Consider the following 18059-nt stretch of genomic DNA (forward strand, 5'->3'; position numbering starts at 1 on the left):
AAACTATAAACAAACACACACATAATCAGGCATTTAGAAAATCAGCTTATTACATATGTACACACTTCAGCCTGAAATATATATTGATACATATGTGTGTGCATATATATATATATACACACAGTTTGGATATTATCTGCTATAACTGGCCAATCATTTTAAAGTGTGATATTGAATCATGATCACCTTTAATTCCCTATCTTTTATAGATACATACAAAAATATTTACAGATGAAATAATACATGTAGAGTTTGCTTCAAAACAATCTGGGTAGGGGGAGTAACCATATATAAAATTAAATTGGCTTTGGTTACTATTTATTAAGCTTGGGTAATAGGCAAATAAGGGATTCGTTATACTATTCTCTGCACTTCAGTGTATGTTTGAAATTTTGTCTGATAAAAAATGGAAGAAGAGTCTTACCAGGCCTCCAAAGCTCCATATGCTATGTCCACAGCACACATCCACACCCCCTCTTCTACAGCTCCCTCCCCGACACTCCTCACTATCCTTCACATATACCAAGCACAGCCCTGCCTCTTCCCCTTTGCACTTACCATTCCCACTGCCTAGAACTCTTTTACCCTGAGATGTCCAAACATCCTGCTCCTGAACTTTCTTTACCTCTTGCTTGACCCTATTTAAAAACACAAGACTTCCCATCCAGTGTTCCTTCTCCTCATCTCTTTTTTTTTTTTTTTTTAAGGCAGGGTTTCACTCCGTTGCCCAGGCTGGAGTTCAATGGCGCAATTATGGGTCGCTGCAACCTCTGCCTCCACCTCCTGGGTTCAAACAATCCTCTCACCTCAGCCTCCTAAGCAGCTGGGACAATAGACACATGCCACTATGCCCAGTTAATTTTTGTGTGTGTATTTTTTGTAGAGACAGGTTTCAACCATATTGTCCAGGCTGGTCTCAGACTCCCGGACTTGAGTGATCCACCAACTTCAGCCTCCCAAAGTGCTGGGATTACAGGCATAAGCCACCACATCTGGCCTCTCTCCTTTTTTTTTTTTTTTTTGAGGCAGAGCCTTGCTCTGTCTCCCAGGCTGGAGTGCAGTGGCATGATCTCAGCTCACTGCAACCTCTGTCTTTGGGGTTCAAGCGATCTTCTGCCTCAGCCTACCTAGTAGCTGGGACTACAGGCATGTGCCATCACATCCTGCTAATTTTTGTGTTTTCAGTAGAGATGGGGTTTCACCATGTTGGCCAAGCTTGTTCAAGCTTGTCTTGAACTCCTGGGCTCATGTGATCCTCCTGCCTCACCCTCCCAAAGTGCTGGGATTACAGGCATGAGTCCCATGCCCAGCCTTTCTTCTCATCTTGGTGTATTTTTCACCTAACATATGTTATACTTATTTATTGTCTGTCTTCCCCTATCAGAGTGTAGGCTCCTAGAAGGCAAGTGTGTTGTATATTGTTTATAGCCATTTATTGCTAGTGCCAAGAGCAGCCCACATAAGTATTCAATAAATATGTGCTGAAATGTATGAATGACCCTCTCTATACTGGAGAAACCACCAATTCAAGAAATTTTTCATTTTTTATATAATTGTAGCTTACCACAGTGTTAAATAATTAAACAGTGTCAAAGCAATGACCTCAAAGAGTGGTCTTAAGAAGCTGGAGAATTGGGACACGTTCAGATACCACATGAAGACCCAGAAAAGACCTCTGCTGGCTGGAAGGCATATATCGTGAACTAGCTGTACACACGTGTCTACAAAAGAAGAGCCTAAGGTTACACTAGAGTAGTGTGATATATTTCTGGTAGAGGTGGGTGGGTGGGGAAGACACTGGTTTAAACCACAGTACTCTGGTATGACTGAGAAGACATACGTATGACAAGGTGGAAGTTAAGGAGTCTTCTCTACCACTGCTGCTGCATTCACGGTGGAAATATGGTTTTTAAACAAACCCAGAGGCATGGTTTAAGGCTAGATCCTTCTATGCATTCTCTAGAGTAGTGGTTCTCAACCAGGTTTTGCAATGTCTGAAGACATCTTAGGTTTTACTCTTTACAGCAGGGAATGAGGGGGTTGCTGCAATTGGCATCTAGCGAACAGAGGCCACGGATACTGCTAAACATCCTACAGTATACAGATACTGCCCCACAACATAGAATTATTCAAATCAAAACTGCTATTCTACAAACCTTGCTCTAGAGACAAGGGTCAATGTCTGCAGGACCCTCAGCATCACTGACTCATTTTAACACGTCAATGCTGATTTCATTGTACGCAAATGGGGTGAGGGAGGAACACTGTAACTGTTTTGCTTCTCATGCCACATTTCTTCTCTGGGAATATTACTTCCCTGTATGTATATACTTCTGTCCTGTTTTCAGGAGGAATGGCTTTTTATAGACAGAGCCTCAGAACTGTCTCTAAGTCACAGAAACCTAATTATCAGGGTCTCCATGCCATTCAGGAACAGTAACCTAGATTCGGAATTTTTAAAAGCAATATGACCCAAACTGCATACAAAATAAGCTTCATCACTGCTTATTTTGAGGCCATAGTTAAATAGGCTGGCTCAAGAATAAAGCCAGTTGCATGTGTCTGAGGCACCTGGGCATACAGGAGTTTAACATAAGAGTTTTGGCTTCTCAGATGAAAGTCAAGGGACAAATCTCCCCAATGCAATATTTTCTCACCTTTTTCCTTTCTAAATCCAAGGCACTCATAAGGAATACACAAAATCTTAGGACAAGTGCATTCCCTGAATGTTCAATTATTTCTATATTCTTTTTCCATTTCTTTTTTTTTTTTTTTTTTTGAGACAGAGTCTTACTCTGTCGCTAGGCTGGAGTGCAGTGGCGCGATCTCAGCTTACTGCAACCTCTGCCTCCCAGGTTCAAGCAATTCTGTTGCTTCGGCGTCCCGAGTGGCTGGGACTACAGGCAATTGTCACCATACACAGCTACTTTTTGTATTTTTAGTAGAGACAGCATTCCACCATGTTGGCCAGGATGTTCTCATCTCTTGACTTCGTGATCCATCCACCTTGGCCTCCCAAAGTCCTGGGATTACAGGTGTGAGACACCATGCCCGGCCTATTTCTATATTCTTAAAAGGTGTGCACAGTTGAGGAAAACTTTCAAAGAAGGTGAGTGTGTATGTACTCTCTAACCACTCACATAATCCAGTAAAGTTTAGATGAAGCTATTAACATTGTCATTCTCTCAACAGCTCATATCATTCATTTAATACATTATTATTCAGCAGCCCCTGTTCTAGGTGTGGAGATACAGCAGTGGATGAGACAGAAAGGCACATCTATTGAGTCTCCATTTATCAGGGAAAATAAATAAAGACACACATAAGGTCATTTCTGATAATGACAGGTACTCACATCACAGGATGATGGGCAGTTAACACACAGTATCTTTAGATCAGACTGGGAAGATGACATGATGGGCAAGCTTCATCTGCAGGATGAAAATTGCCAGAGTCGGGGAAAGAGTGCTGCAGGCAGAGGGAGCAGCAACTGCAAAGTCTCTGATGCTGGAACAAGGCCAGCTCAATCGGTGCACACCAGAAAGGCCGTGTGTGCGATGAAGAGTCATTGAACAAATCTTTACTGAGCATTATACAATTCATGACATTATCAGGGATGCAAAGATGAACCATACATAAGTTAGGGTACCCAGGATTGTATCATCTGGTGAAGCAGGAAGAGTAGAATAAAAGTTAATGGGGGGGTCAGATTTATGTTCTATATGATGAGGAGGTAAAAAACAGGTTTGAGTTTGGTGGTATCTTTTAATAACTGGAGTTCAGTTTCTGAGCAGGTCTTTATAAGAAGCTGGCTAATGGTTTTTGAGGACTCTCTACCACTTCAAAGAGCAGGAAATCTGAGGCTATCTGTATGTGTTCATTCATTGAAGAACACATCTTAAGTGTTCACTCTGGGTGAGACATGAGAGAAGCAAAATGACTAAGACGTGACTCTGTCCTACAGAGGCATTATGAGAAAACACCAGGGTGGAAACATCTTCCTCTCTTCCTCATCTGTCTCTCTCTCACCATTCTCTGCTGCTTCTCTTCCTTCCCCCAACAACATGGGCCCCTTTCTCCCCAGTCAGAGAGGGTTCATCACTGTCATTTAAGGTGTCAAGTTTGCCACTTGTACACTTCTTCTCAAGAAGCTCCTGCAGGACATGCTCCACATGAACAATGAAATAAACCATTTAAGAGAAACGCATGAGATCAAAGAAAGGGCAGTACATGGAGAGGGGTGAAGGGAATTACCATGATGTTAATGAGGGTGAAGGGAAATCACCAAAAACTGTCGCCATGCAGCAGATCTAGAGAGCACATCATCCAGCTTGGAAAAGAAACAATGGAGGGCCCAGGAAAAGATTTTGAGAAAAAACAAACTTATAGGTGATCTGATATGTTTGATAACATGGAAAGTGCAAACAAGAGTTTCATAGTTCTATTGAAGAGTGTGGAAAGGATTCAGGACAGCTACATATGATCGAAAAAGAAGAGAAACACCCCAATTACTAACTCCAAAAAAAAACACAAAGTTATAAAGGAGAGGAACATTATCATTGGCTCATCAGTGGGAAAAAATACATACACACACACACACACACACACACACACACACACACACACCCCACACACACATCATAGGAGGCAAAATAGCTCTCTAAAGATGTAGCAATCCCAAGAACCTGTGAATATATTATTTTACATGACAAAAGGGGCTTTGCTGATATGATTAAGGGTCTTGAGATGAGAAGACTATTCTGTATTATCTGTGTGGACCTAATGTAATAATGATTTCCTGTAACAGAAAAGAGGGATACAAGAGACAGAGTTAGAGAAGGAGATGTGACAAAAGCAGAGGTTGGACTGATGTGACCAGGAGGCAGGAATAAGGTCAGTGTTGCTGGAAGCTGGACACCTCAACTTTCCAGTCACGTGATAAGCAAGTCCCCTTCTCTTAGGATAACATGCATTAGCTATTCCATCACTTGACGAAATTTAAATTACCAAGTGATACAGTCAGAAAGCATTATGAGTTGTTGTTCAAAGAATGTCTTCAATTTAATGTTTTCGTTTCCATAAAAAAATCACAAAGCTACAGAAACTTAAGGCCCAATTTTAAAATGCCCTCTAATAGTAGCACTGCGTGTAATAACCAAAAACTGAAAATTACCCAAATGCTTATCAATAGTAAAATGGCTAAGTACGTTATGGCACATTCACATGATGGAACGCTACGCAGCAATGAGACTAAATGACCCACAACTGCATGCAGTAATGTGGATGAACCTTGCAAACATAATGTTGAGCATAATGTTGAGTAAAAGGAAGTATAACTGCGGAAATGTAAAATGGTGCAGCCAATGCAGAAAATGGTATGGCAGCTTCTCAGAAACTTAAACACAGAATTACCATATGATCTGGCAATTCCACTTCTGGGTATATTACCAAAGAAATGAAGACAGGAACTCAGACATGTATATACCCATTTTCACAGCAGTATGAGTCACAATAGCCAAAAGTGGAAGCAAGCCAGGCGTCAATTGACAGATGAATAGATGAGCAAAATGTGGTATTATCCATACAATAGAATTGTATTCAGCCTTAAAAAGAAGAGAAGTTCTGACACATATTACAACATGGATGAACTATAAAGACATTATGCTAAGTGAAATAAGCCAGACACAAAAAGACGAATATTGTATGAGGCTACTCTAGGTAGCTACTACTCTATTTAGCTACTCTAGAGGAGTTAAGTTCATAGAGACAGAAAGTGGAATGGCTATTGTCAGAGGCTAGGGGAAGGGGGAGTGGGAAGTTAGTGTTTGATGGAAACAGTTTCAGTTGGGAAAGATGAAAAAGCTCTAGAGATGCATGGCAGTGATAGTTGCACAACTATGTGAATGTACTTAATGCGCAGAATTGTATGCTTAAAAATGGTTGAAATGAAAATTTTGTGTTGGGTATATTATCCACAACTAAGAAAAAAAGAAAAAGAAAAAAGTACACTACTATACTTACCCTATGACTCTGCTTATATATATAACTTCAAATTTCTGGTATAGGCAACCTATGCTATTAGAAGTCAAGATAGTGGTTAAGATGGTGGAATATGGGGAAGGGTGGGGTGAGGCAGTGGTAGGATTTTCAAAGGGGAGTTCTGAGGTAAGAATCATGTTCTGTTTCTTGAGCTATGTGCTGGTGGCATGAACGTGACCAGTTTGCAAAAATTTTCCAAGCCTGTGAACTTGAGGATCCCTCAAAGTCTCAAGCTGTAGCTCTTATAAAGCAAATAATCTATTTTAGAGGTTTTACAGCTTTCAGACACTTCTCAAATACACTCCCTCTTTAAAAAAGTTATTTATACTCAGCATCATTCCATCTAGGATTTGAGGCAATACATAAGAGTAAACACATAAATGGACTACTCAATAACTTTTTGTTAAACTAACAAATGAAGCAAAGTAGAAAATTAAAAGTAAATTAAATCAGAACCATGAAAAATAGGATTAAAAGACAAATCCGTGTGAAAATATAGAACCCTACGTATAACAGAAAACACAGAATCTTAAAGGGATAAATTTTACAGTGCTATCTGTGACCAAAATAATTACTTGCCTGTATTAGTCTGTTCTCACTCTGCTAATAGACATACCCGAGACTGGGTAAAAGGAAGGAGGTTTAACTGACTCACAGTTCAGCATGGCTTGGGAGACTTCAGGAAACTTACAATCATGGTGGAAGGGGAAGCAAACACATTCTACTTCACACAGCAGCAGGAAGGAGAAGTGCTGAGTGAAGGCAGAAGCCCCTTAAATAATAAAACCATCAGATCTCATGAGAATGCACTCACTACCAAGAGAACAGCATGAGGTGAACCACCGCCATGATTCAATTATCTTTACCTGGTCCTGCCCTTGACTCATAGGGATTACTAGAATTCAAGGTGAGATTTGGGTGGGGACACAGGGCAAAACCATATCATTGCCCAACATCAATAGTTAGTAACTGATTGAGCTGGGACTGGAAATCAGTTCTGACTCCAACTACTGCATTCTTTCTATTGTAGTAAGCTAGATTTTCCAGATCATAGTAAGGACAAGTTGTTTGAGAAAATGATTCCAGTAGTATTTTTCCAGGTAATGTACTCATTCATTTAATATTTTTGTCTATTTGCTATTGTTTGCATTCATAGTTCTTTGCCAAATACCTCCAGCTTACTTTTTGGCATGTATATACAATATATATCTGACTTTATGCAATGTTTTAAAAAATGCCATTAAAAATTTGTCGGGGGGTGTGAATTAAATGCCCCATGAGGGCAGGGGCCACATGCGTTTTCTACTCACTGTTTCTAAGCACTATATTAAATGCTTAACACAGTGCCCACACACAAAGTGGGCACTCAATAAATACTTGACAAAGCCAAGAGGTAATTAGCTAACAAAGATTACTAAAAGTATAGTCACAAAGGGTGTTAAATTCAACTGGGAGACTATTTCCAGATAGCTTATTTACCCATTATTGACTAGTGAAATTCATATCACTCTGGGCCATCTTAAGAAGTCCAACAGGCCGGGCGCGGTGGCTCAAGCCTGTAATCCCAGCACTTTGGGAGGCCGAGGAGGGTGGATCACGAGGTCAAGAGATCGAGACCATCCTGGTCAACATGGTGAAACCCCGTCTCTACTAAAAATACAAAAAAATTAGCTGGGCATGGTGGTGCGTGCCTGTAATCCTAGCTACTCAGGAGGCTGAGGCAGGAGAATTGCCTGAACCCAGGAGGCGAAGGTTGCGGTGAGCCAAGGTCGCGTCATTGCACTCCAGCCTGGGTAACATGAGTGAAACTCCGTCTCAAAAAAAAAAAAGAAGTCCAACTTGCCATGTTTTACTAAGCTCCAGCCACACCAATGAACACAGACAGCATTTTAAAGCCCAGTGACATGGCTGTGAGTACCAAGAGTGCTTACAGGGCTTGGAAAGTGCTGTGGAGGAGTGGTGCAAGCTGCCCTGGAGAGGACAGGCTGAGGGACTTTACTGTACCTGCCTAGCTTGGGGAGCAGGGGGACAACAAAGGCTTTGGCTATCAGGAGGTAGGAAAGAAGCATAAAAGCACATGTTTTGATACTTCTGTAACCAAACAAGCAGAGAGCTACTGAAGAGCAATCTCTGGTGATATTACACAGAGATTTTATATGTGAATGCCAGTAATGCCTTACTCCTCTCTAGATAATCTAAAACCTGGAATCAGATTGCACATGTATCTTATCACCCTCACACTCCAAGTTTGGTTCTTTGAAACTCAGTCATTGGCTCTGTAACAGGTAATCCAATTCAGAATACAGCACAGGTTCTCATCTTGCCTTTCCTTTTCTATCTGCTCGGCCAACTTGGGAAATTAGTCCCTCAGCCTGTTTAAGTTTTTAAGCCACCAGCCTCCTTGGTCACCCACTCCTTCTATATACTCAGGGTATGCGGGATGGAATAGAACCTGTGACACCTGGCTTGTGCATAAGAGAGACAGTCCATTTTATAAAAGAACTCTGTCATCCAGACACTCTGTTTTCCTTTGTATTTTGCAGGGGAAAGAGATTAGATTTTTAAAAAAGTCTCCGGGCCACATGAGGTTATTAAATGAGTATTAATGTATCTTTACCAATTACAGTCTCATACTGCCTCCTCATATCATCAGCTACTGACTCTAAAGAGGGGAAATTCTTGAGACCCAACATTAAGAATTAAAATATATCCGTGATCTCAAATCTAAATTAAAAATAACTTACTTTTCCTGTGGGGTCCGGGATATGCTGCCCAACCAGGCTTTGCCAACGTGTGCAAACTTTAGGAAAAAAGGCTGTCTCCTGCCATGGGGAAATGCTTAGCAGGTCAGAGGAGGATTATATGGATATTTCACTATAATAACAATTCTAGAAAGAAGAGGCTGCACAGAGAAGCTGTGTTGAGTAGTAAAGTGTGTGGGAGGTTAGCTTTCAATATCTGGATGGCAAAGTAGAAAGCTTAAAATACTCAAAACCTCGAAGAATCAGAGATGACTGTAACCCATTACACTGTGATTTCCACAAAAGTACAGACTTGAAATTTGATGTGCTTTATAAGAAAAAGCAGGAGAGAGAAATGTTCATATATTTTTCTTTGTAGGGAGATGGATAGGGCACAGGAAGAAAAAAAAAACAAACCATGTCCCTTTATTTCAATGTTCCTTTGACAGGTTAGGATCAGGCAGCAACTCAGGTCTGGTCCAAACCCTACAGGGACCACAGAAGTCATGCAGAAAAAATATACTCATTTTCTGTGGTCCTACTTCTTCTAGGGCAGAAACAACAATAAAGAATCCAGAGGTGAAAAGAATTACTACATCATAAAAAATAAAGAAAAATAAAATACTCTCACATTGACTGTCCCTAAGAGAATTTACTCACATACTTAAATTTATGCAGCAAGTTACCAGGAGTCTCATAAATACCAGACCATAATCAAGCTGTAATCATTCATTTTATTTACATTTCATTAGGGGGCACTAAGGTAACGATCTTCCAAAGTTTCACTACAGCCAGTGAAAAAGAAAGTGGACGTCTAAAGTGGGGAGGGCATAAAAAAAGAATGTCATTTGTCCCAAAGGCACAGAATTATTAAAAACAATCTGTTTTAAAAGTTCCTCTGTGCTTTTATGCATTCCCAACTCATAATTGCATTCCGAATTATTTTTACTCCACATACTACATGTGAGGTAAGACCTAAATCTATCTGACTAAAGAATTTAGACTGAACTTTGAGCGTTACGTGAAAAACAAACTTCCATGAAATAGAAGCTGCAACAGTAATTTCCAATACACCTGGAACATTCACCATATATATTACCGCTTGTCATTTACCGTTGGCAAAATCCATGACAACCTTTCAGGCACTTCCATAGCAATTTGAATAGCTGCACAAAAGGGCAGAGCAGCAATATACTGAATAAAACATCCAATGCCTGTATCATTCCTTTGAAGGCTGTCAGCCATACATTTTGAATAACCTGAAATGAAGATCAAAAGGGAATAGAATTCATTTATTTATTTATTTTACCTGAGGCAGTGAATGAAAAGAAAGTAAAATTTAGAATTAGAAAAGGTCTAAATTTAGGGAAACATCAATAAGGGTATAAAGAAGTTCAATAATTTCATCTAAGTCACAAAGCATGACACCGAGGTATAAAAATAGATACCAAAGCAACAAAAAGAGTTAAAGAAAAATAAAATGAGATATTCCTTCCTCTGACTTTTTTCCTTCGCAATCACCTGTCTGACCTTCGGCACACACAGCTCCTCTGTATTCCAGTCATGAGCAGCAGGATGCTTCTCTTCAGTAATTTCAGTTTGAGAGTGGTTCCTCCTTCCTGTGGGGATTCCCTGGGAATTGTTCATGTTTCTCCCTCTTTTCTCAAGCACGTTTTAAAGACAAGAAGAACGTGAGAGAACTCAAAATGGGAAGAAGAGAAAAAGGGAGGCTGCGTTATTTTGAAACCCTTTTACCTAATGCATAAATACCTGTTTGATATAAACCTTATAAGCCATCTCTTTATACAGATTCAAAGGAACATAGTGGAGGAAACTAGCCAAAGGATAAAGATGCTTGTTAAATAGTTTGGCACATAACCTGCTGTGCAAGTTTAATGGGCACCACTTAAAAAGCTACTATCACTACATAATGATTCTCTATAAAAGATCATTCAGCCAGTAAGATTCTGTATATAGAATATACCATAATTACCTAATTGATAAATTAAATACGATCCCAATGCTCAGTGTTGGAAGCTTTCCCTACCAAAACAGAGTGGATGCAGCAAATGGCTTCACCTACCTCCAGCAGACACAGAGACAGCTAAGGGCACAGTACGTGCTTCTCCTTATCTCTGGATGAGTCATAGTAACTTTAATCTCTGAGGGGCTGTCCCCACACAAGGCAGCCATAAGGCCTCAATTACCTTCCTGGGGCACAGGGATTAGGGCCCAAGAGGTTCTGGATGACCCTGAAGATGATTTTTTTCTGAGAATATGTGCGAAGTTGGATTTTGTCGAGCCAATTGGGAACTTATCATTTATAGCATGATTTCCTTGGGAAAATATGTTCATAGGTTTTAAACAACCCCTGAATGTGAACTGCTAAAAAAGAGTTCATTGAAACTTGAACTGCTTAGGAAAAACAACTAAAAACCAGGCTCTCACTCAATTGAAGCTTTTGCCTCTAAGAATGTCTGTTCAGCCCTGCAAGTCAGTCATATCTCGAGCCAATCAGTCTTTGCAAATTTAAGTTTTGCTCATTTATAAAATGGAAGCTATACATTGTTATATTAGCAACCCAGTCAACAGATGTTCATTTACTTCCTTCCTTAAATGACTTTCCCCATTTTAAAACCCAGGATATGACAGGCAGAATTCTAAGACCCCCTTCAATGGCTGACACTCTGTATAATCTCCATGGTCTTGTGGACTGTGGGCAGAGCCTGTGGAAAGGATGTGCTATGACTCCCATGATTAGGTTATCAGTCAATCATCTTTCACTGAAGTATCAGAGAACTGCCAAACTCAAAGAACATGGAAGCGCCATGAGTTCTACTCTTGTAAGAGAACTAATTCTGCCAACAGCCAGGAGAGCTTGGAAGAGGACCCAGATGAGGTCTGTCTAAGCTTCTGATTGACAGAACTGTGAGGTAATAAATGGGTGTTTTAAGCCATTAAGTTTATCATAAATTATTATACAGCAATAGGAAACTAATTTAAAAACCTAGGCATAAGTCTATGTGTTACTATAACTACAGGGAGAAGAGACATCAGAAGTTACACAAAACACACATACTAGAAAAAGAAGTCAAGAGACATTTATAAAGCATCTATTTTCTGCAAAGAAAGTCTTATTTAGAAAGAAGTTCTAGTGCCTTCTATTATGCTAATATAGAGTTTCAATTTAAAGCCAAGTTACTACCAATTTAATAACATTTTTAATTTCATTCTCATAATGGAAAGCAAGGATATCACCTAAAGATGGCTTTGAAGATTTTTATTTTAGAAGTACTCAGAACAACCAGCAAAGAGTAGAAGATAATGACCTTTGAAGCAACTTTAAAAACCCATTGGTTTATCACATAAGGCAATTCACGACCAACTTTCTGTACTGGTGGAAAATTAAACACATCATTTTAGAAACAAATGCAACACAACTCATGTGGCCACGCAGAAAGCAAATAGCTGCACCGAAAATATTCAGAAGGAAATAGGAATTGTAAGCTATTTTTTGAAAATAACAAAATCAGAAAATACCCTCAAAATGTTTTAAAACTAGAAATTTTACACGTCAACTCTAACAAATCAATAGAACAAAGAATGGGAAGAGGGTTACCTGTACTTTAAAAAGTCTCAACCTCCATGTCAAACACAAGATTAATACTATAAGAATGCTTGGGATTCTTTCAAAACTGAAATTGACTCATAAGAGAAGACCAGTGAATATAAAACACACCTTTGCTACTGCATAATGATTTTGAAATTTCTATCATTTATCATGCTCCAACTTTGATTCTTTGGGGAAAAAATGGCACGTTCATCAAGTGTAGCCTCAAAACATTTCAGAATGCTACCACAGAGAAAAGACAGCATGTTTTTTCTCTAAGCACACATTTCCCAGGACTGTAATTGATATCTTAGTGTTTCAGAAGAGATAATAAAATTATTCAAATAAATACTAAAAAGTTTAAGGTACCATTAGTAATAATTTTTGCTTAAACACAAAACTTGGAGAAATGCATTCACCAAGCAATTCCATTAAACAAATGAGTCTCTTGACATTTGCTACTATCTTAATTTTATATAACTATATTTCAACTGTAGGCTAGAGAGTACATGGGATAATGACAACAGAAGTTATTTAGGCTCCTGAAACTTCCCTGCATGCATTGTTTGCTTTAAAAAAAAATTAACAACTTTCTAAAATGGGGAAGCACCTTTAAATATTCCTTTATCTCAGAGTCTTATTCAATCCCCTGTATGCTAAACACAATGTGAACATGCATTTTTACTGGGAATACTAACCATAGCTTCCATTTATAAACAATTGCTCTGGGCTAGCACTCAATGTGCATTTTCACTTTTAATTGAGTGAGATACATACTATCATCAGCCTCATTTCACTGGTAAGAAAATTAAGGCATAGAAAGGATACTTAAGTTTTCTAAGGTTAAGTGGGGTGATAAGAGGAGAACTAAGATGGCCAGTGCTAGACGAGGTGGTTGAATGTTTGTGCTTCACCAAAACCCTGACCTCCCATATGATGGTACTTGGAAGGGGAAAGTGATTATGATATGCAGCAGGACCCTCATAAATGGCATCAGTACCTTATAAAAGAGGCCCCAGATTGCTGTCGCCCTCCTTTCTACAGCCATATGAAGAAGACACAGCAAGAAGATGGCCATCTATGAACAGGAAAGAGGTCCTCACCAGAATCTTCCAACACCTTGATCTTGGACTTCTCAGTCAACAGAAAGTGAGAAATAAGTTTCTGTTTATAAGCCACCCAACTTATATATTTTGCTATAGTTGCCTGAAAGGACTAAGAAAGCCAGCCTCCAAAGATGAAAGAAGTAATCCTTATGTTATACTATCATTCATGACACGACTACCTTTATTCAAACGCTGGAAGCATGACATCGATCATGGCTACTTTATCATGACAGGAAGAAATCAATAAACATTTTTTGTACACATATATGCCAATAATCAAACAGTTTTAGATCTGCAAGGGCACAACATGCTCACTCTCTCTCACTTTCACCCACATTATAATACCAGTATCAACAGAGTGATATTTCACACTGCATGACAGCCATTAACTATTTAATTATATCTAAATAGCTTTTTAATTTGCAAGTCAGACAATGGTTATATTAATTAATTTTTAAGCATTAAGTCACCTGACATAATTAATTCAAGACCAAGAAAGTGGTCATGAAGAAACCTAACTGGGAGTACTCAACAGCTTTTGTCAACAAGCTAAATTACCTCAGGTAACTATAAGACACATGCACATACCAACATGTATGACAGTCTGGAATAAAGAACATAATGTCTACATGCTTATCAATGTTGTTTAGAATACGCTGTAAAAGCTAATCTTTTATCATCTAATATAGTCTTCCAGTATAATTTTCAGAACAGACATACCAATTTTTATTGTGCTTTGCAGAAGATTGCATTTTTTAACAAACTGAAGGTGTGTGGCAACCCAGCACAGAGCAAATCTATCAGGACCATCTTTCCAACAGTATGTGCTCACTTCATGCCTCTAAGTCACATTTTGGTAATTCTTCCAATATTTTGAATGCTTTCATTATTATTATATCTTTTATGGTGATCTATGATCAATGATCTTTAATGTTACTATTGTCACCATCTTGGGGCACCACAAACCGTGTCCATATAAGAATGAACTTAATTGATAATTGTTGTATGTGTTCTGACTGTTTGATCAATCAGCCGTTCCCCCATCTCTTTCCTTCTCCATGGGCATCTCTGTTTCCTGAGACATGACAACATCAGATTTGGCCAATTAGTAACCCCACAATGGCTTCTAAGCACTCAAGTAAAAATGGAAGGGATACACATCTCTCATTTCTAATCAAAAGTTAAAAATGATTACGTTTCATGAGGAAGGCATGTCAAAAGCCAAGATAGATAGAAGGCTGGACCTTCTGCACCAAACAAGTAGCCAACTTGTAAATGCAAAGGAAAAGTTCTTGAAGGAAATTAAAGGTGCTATTCCAGTGACCACACAAACGATAAGAAAACAAAACAGCCTTCTTGCTGATACAGAGAAAGTTTTCGTGTTCTGAACAGAGGATTATACCAGCTACAACATTTCCTTAAGTCAAAGCTTAATCTAGAGCAAAGCTTAACTATCTTCAATTCTATGGGAGCCAAGAAGGGTGAGGAAGCTGCAGAAGATGGAAGCTAGCAGGTTTAAGGAAAGAAGTCCATACCATAAAAGTGCAAGGGGAAGCAGCAAATGCTGATATAGAAGCTGCAGCAAGTTACCCAGAAGATGTAGCTACACTAAATAGCAGATTATCAATGCAGACAATACAGCCTTCTGGGACTTTCATAGCTAGAGAGGATAAGTCAATGCCTGACTTCTAAGCTTCAAAGGACGGCTTGACTCACTTTTTAGGAATGAATGCAGCTGGTGACTTTAAGTTGAAGCCAATGCTCATTTATCATTCTGAAAATCCCAAGGCCCTTCAGAATTATGGTAAATCTACTCTGCCTGTGCTCTATAAATAGAGCAACAAAGCCTAAATGACAGCACATCTGTTCACAGCACAGCTAACGAACTGTTTTAGGCTCACTGTTGAGACCTAGTGCTCAGAGAAAAAGATTTCTCTCAAGGTATTATTGCTCTTTGGCAATGTACCTTGTCACCCAAGAGCTCTGGTGAAGACGTACAAAGAGATTAATGTTGTTTCCATGCCTGCTAACAAAACATCCACTCTGCAACAATGGATTAAGGAGTAATTCTGACTTCCAAGTTGTGTTATTTAAGGAATATTTTTCTTAAGGCTATGGCAGCCATAATGATTCCTCTAATGTAACTGGGCAAAGTACATTAAAAACCTTCTAAAAAGGTCATAAGCCGGGCACGGTGGCTCAAGCCTGTAATCCCAGCACTTTGGGAGGCCGAGGCGGGTGGATCACGAGGTCAAGAGATCGAGACCATCCTGGTCAACATGGTGAAACCCCATCTCTACTAAAAATACAAAACATTAGCTGAGCATGGTGGCACGTGCCTGTAATCCCAGCGACTCAGGAGGCTGAGGCAGGAGAATTGCCTGAACCCAGGAGGCAGAGGTTGCGGTGAGCCGAGATCGCGCCATTGCACTCCAGCCTGGGTAACAAGAGCGAAACTCCGTCTCAAAAAAAAAAAAAGGTCATAAAAAGAGGTCAAAATAGTAACCTTAACAGAAGTGTGGAAGAAGTTGATTCCAACTCTAACAGATGACTGGGAGGGTTTCAAGACTTCAGTGGAAAAAAGAACTGCAGATGTAGTGGAAATAGAAAATTAGGTTTAGAAATGGAACCTGAAGATGTGACTGAGTTGTTATAACCTCATGATAAAACTTGAATGGATGAAGAGTGGCTTGTTATGGATGAGAAAGAAAGTGATTTATTGAGGTAGAATTTGCTTCTAATGAAGATGCTGTGAACATTGTTGAAATAAAACCAAAGGATTTAGAATATTACATAAACTTAGTTGATAAAGCAATAGCAGTGTTGAAAAGATTGACTCCAATTTTGAAAGAATTTCTACTGTGGACAAAATGCTATCAAACAGCATTGACTCCTACAGATAATCTTTTGTGAAAGGAAGAGTCCATTGGTGTGGCAACGTCATTGTTAAATTATTTCAATAAACTGCCACAGTCACCCCAACCTTCAGTAACCACCAGCCTGACGAATCAATAGCCATCAACATCAAGGCAAGATCCTCCACCAGCAAAGAGATTATGACGTGCTAAAGGCTCAGAGGATCTTATTATTATTTTTTTTTTTACCAATAAAGTATTTTAAAATTAAAATATGTGTGTAGATAATTATATATACTTATGAGAGGTCTTGCTCTGTTGCTTAGACTGGAGTGTAGGAGCGTGATCATAGCTCACTGCAGCCTGGTACTCCTAGGCTCGAGCTATCCTCCTGCCTGAGCCTACTGTGTAGCTGGGACTACAGGTATGTGCCACCACAGCCTAGCTAACGTACACTGTTTTTATAGACAGAATGCTACTGCACACTTAATAAACTACAGTAGAGCATACACATAACTTTTATATGCACTGGGAAATAAAAAAAAAAAGCTGTGTGCTGCTTTATTATCATATTCATTTTATTGTAGTCACTTTACAGCAGTGGTCTGTGGGAAATAAAAATCCCAGCAATATCTCTGAGGTATCCTGTATACAAATAAATCCAGATTTCTTTGTTGTAAAATAAAACAGTATATTAATCACAAATGTTTTTTTTGTTTGTTTTTTTTTTGTTTTTTTTTTGAGACGGAGTTTCACTCTTGTTACCCAGGCTGGAGTGCAATGGCGCGATCTCAGCTCACCGCAACCTCCGCCTCCTGGGTTCAGGCAATTCTCCTTCCTCAGCCTCCTGAGTCGCTGGGATTACAGGCACATGCCACCATGCCCAGCCAATTTTTTGTAGTTTTTAGTAGAGACGGGGTTTCACCATGTTGACCAGGATGGTCTCGATCTCTTGACCTCGTGATCCACCCGCCTCGGCCTCCCAAAGTGCTGGGATTACAGGCGTGAGCCACCGCGCCCGGCAATCACAAATGTTTTATGTGTAGATTTAGAAAATTTATCTGTAACAGAAATGACAAAAGGTTACTATCTCAGAAAAAAAATTACAAATTGATACAAATGACAGCAGAGACATAATGGCAAATATATGAATTGATGTTTCTCAGGAAAGAACACCTAACTAGCAAAATACAATAAAAAGGTAAAATGTTGTGAGAGAAATGGAATTAAATTAACAATGGGATATCACTTTACACAGAAATTGGCAAAATATAAACTATATTAAAATACATATTTTTAGCAAGGATATGGGCAAAGATGGTAATTTGCAAACAGGTTGCAAGTGGAATACATTTATATATTATTTCCTCTCTAGTTCAGTTTGGTCCAGACAGGTTATTTTCTATTAACCTGTCTTCCTGTTTGCTAATCCTGCCTTCTATTGTGTTTAATCAACTTATTAACATAAGTTAACAGTAATTATGTCACTTTAAGTCCATATGTTCTAACTCCAATCTATGGAGCAAAATTGCAACTGTACATTATCTGGTCTGTCTACTGTCTTTTGGTCACATGTTCTTGTCTTTTAGAATGTCTGTAACTTTTAATTATCAGGTATTGTACTAAAAAACTGAAAAGGCTCTAAATTAGTGTTCCCCGACCTTTATTTTTCACTATTATCCCCATACAGAACTTTATTAGGCTTTTT

The 18059-nt window shown here is 39.1% G+C and overlaps 1 protein-coding gene and 1 long non-coding RNA gene across 8 annotated transcripts in view; one reads left to right on the forward strand and one right to left on the reverse strand.

The window, feature by feature from the left end:
- MAST4 (microtubule associated serine/threonine kinase family member 4) overlaps positions 1 to 18059 on the reverse strand; it is a 581430-nt gene that overhangs the window by 218065 nt on the left and 345306 nt on the right. The window lies entirely within an intron of this gene.
- On the forward strand, positions 154 to 17909 carry LOC116553861. The gene is made up of 5 exons (XR_004269951.1): positions 154 to 165; positions 5310 to 5320; positions 8540 to 8545; positions 11253 to 11259; positions 17846 to 17909. It is a non-coding gene; the product is annotated as an uncharacterized LOC116553861 (long non-coding RNA).

This window comes from Sapajus apella, unplaced genomic scaffold, assembly GCF_009761245.1.
Source record: "Sapajus apella isolate SASKATOON/1434 unplaced genomic scaffold, GSC_monkey_1.0 scaffold1, whole genome shotgun sequence".
Classification (NCBI taxonomy): domain Eukaryota; kingdom Metazoa; phylum Chordata; class Mammalia; order Primates; family Cebidae; genus Sapajus; species Sapajus apella.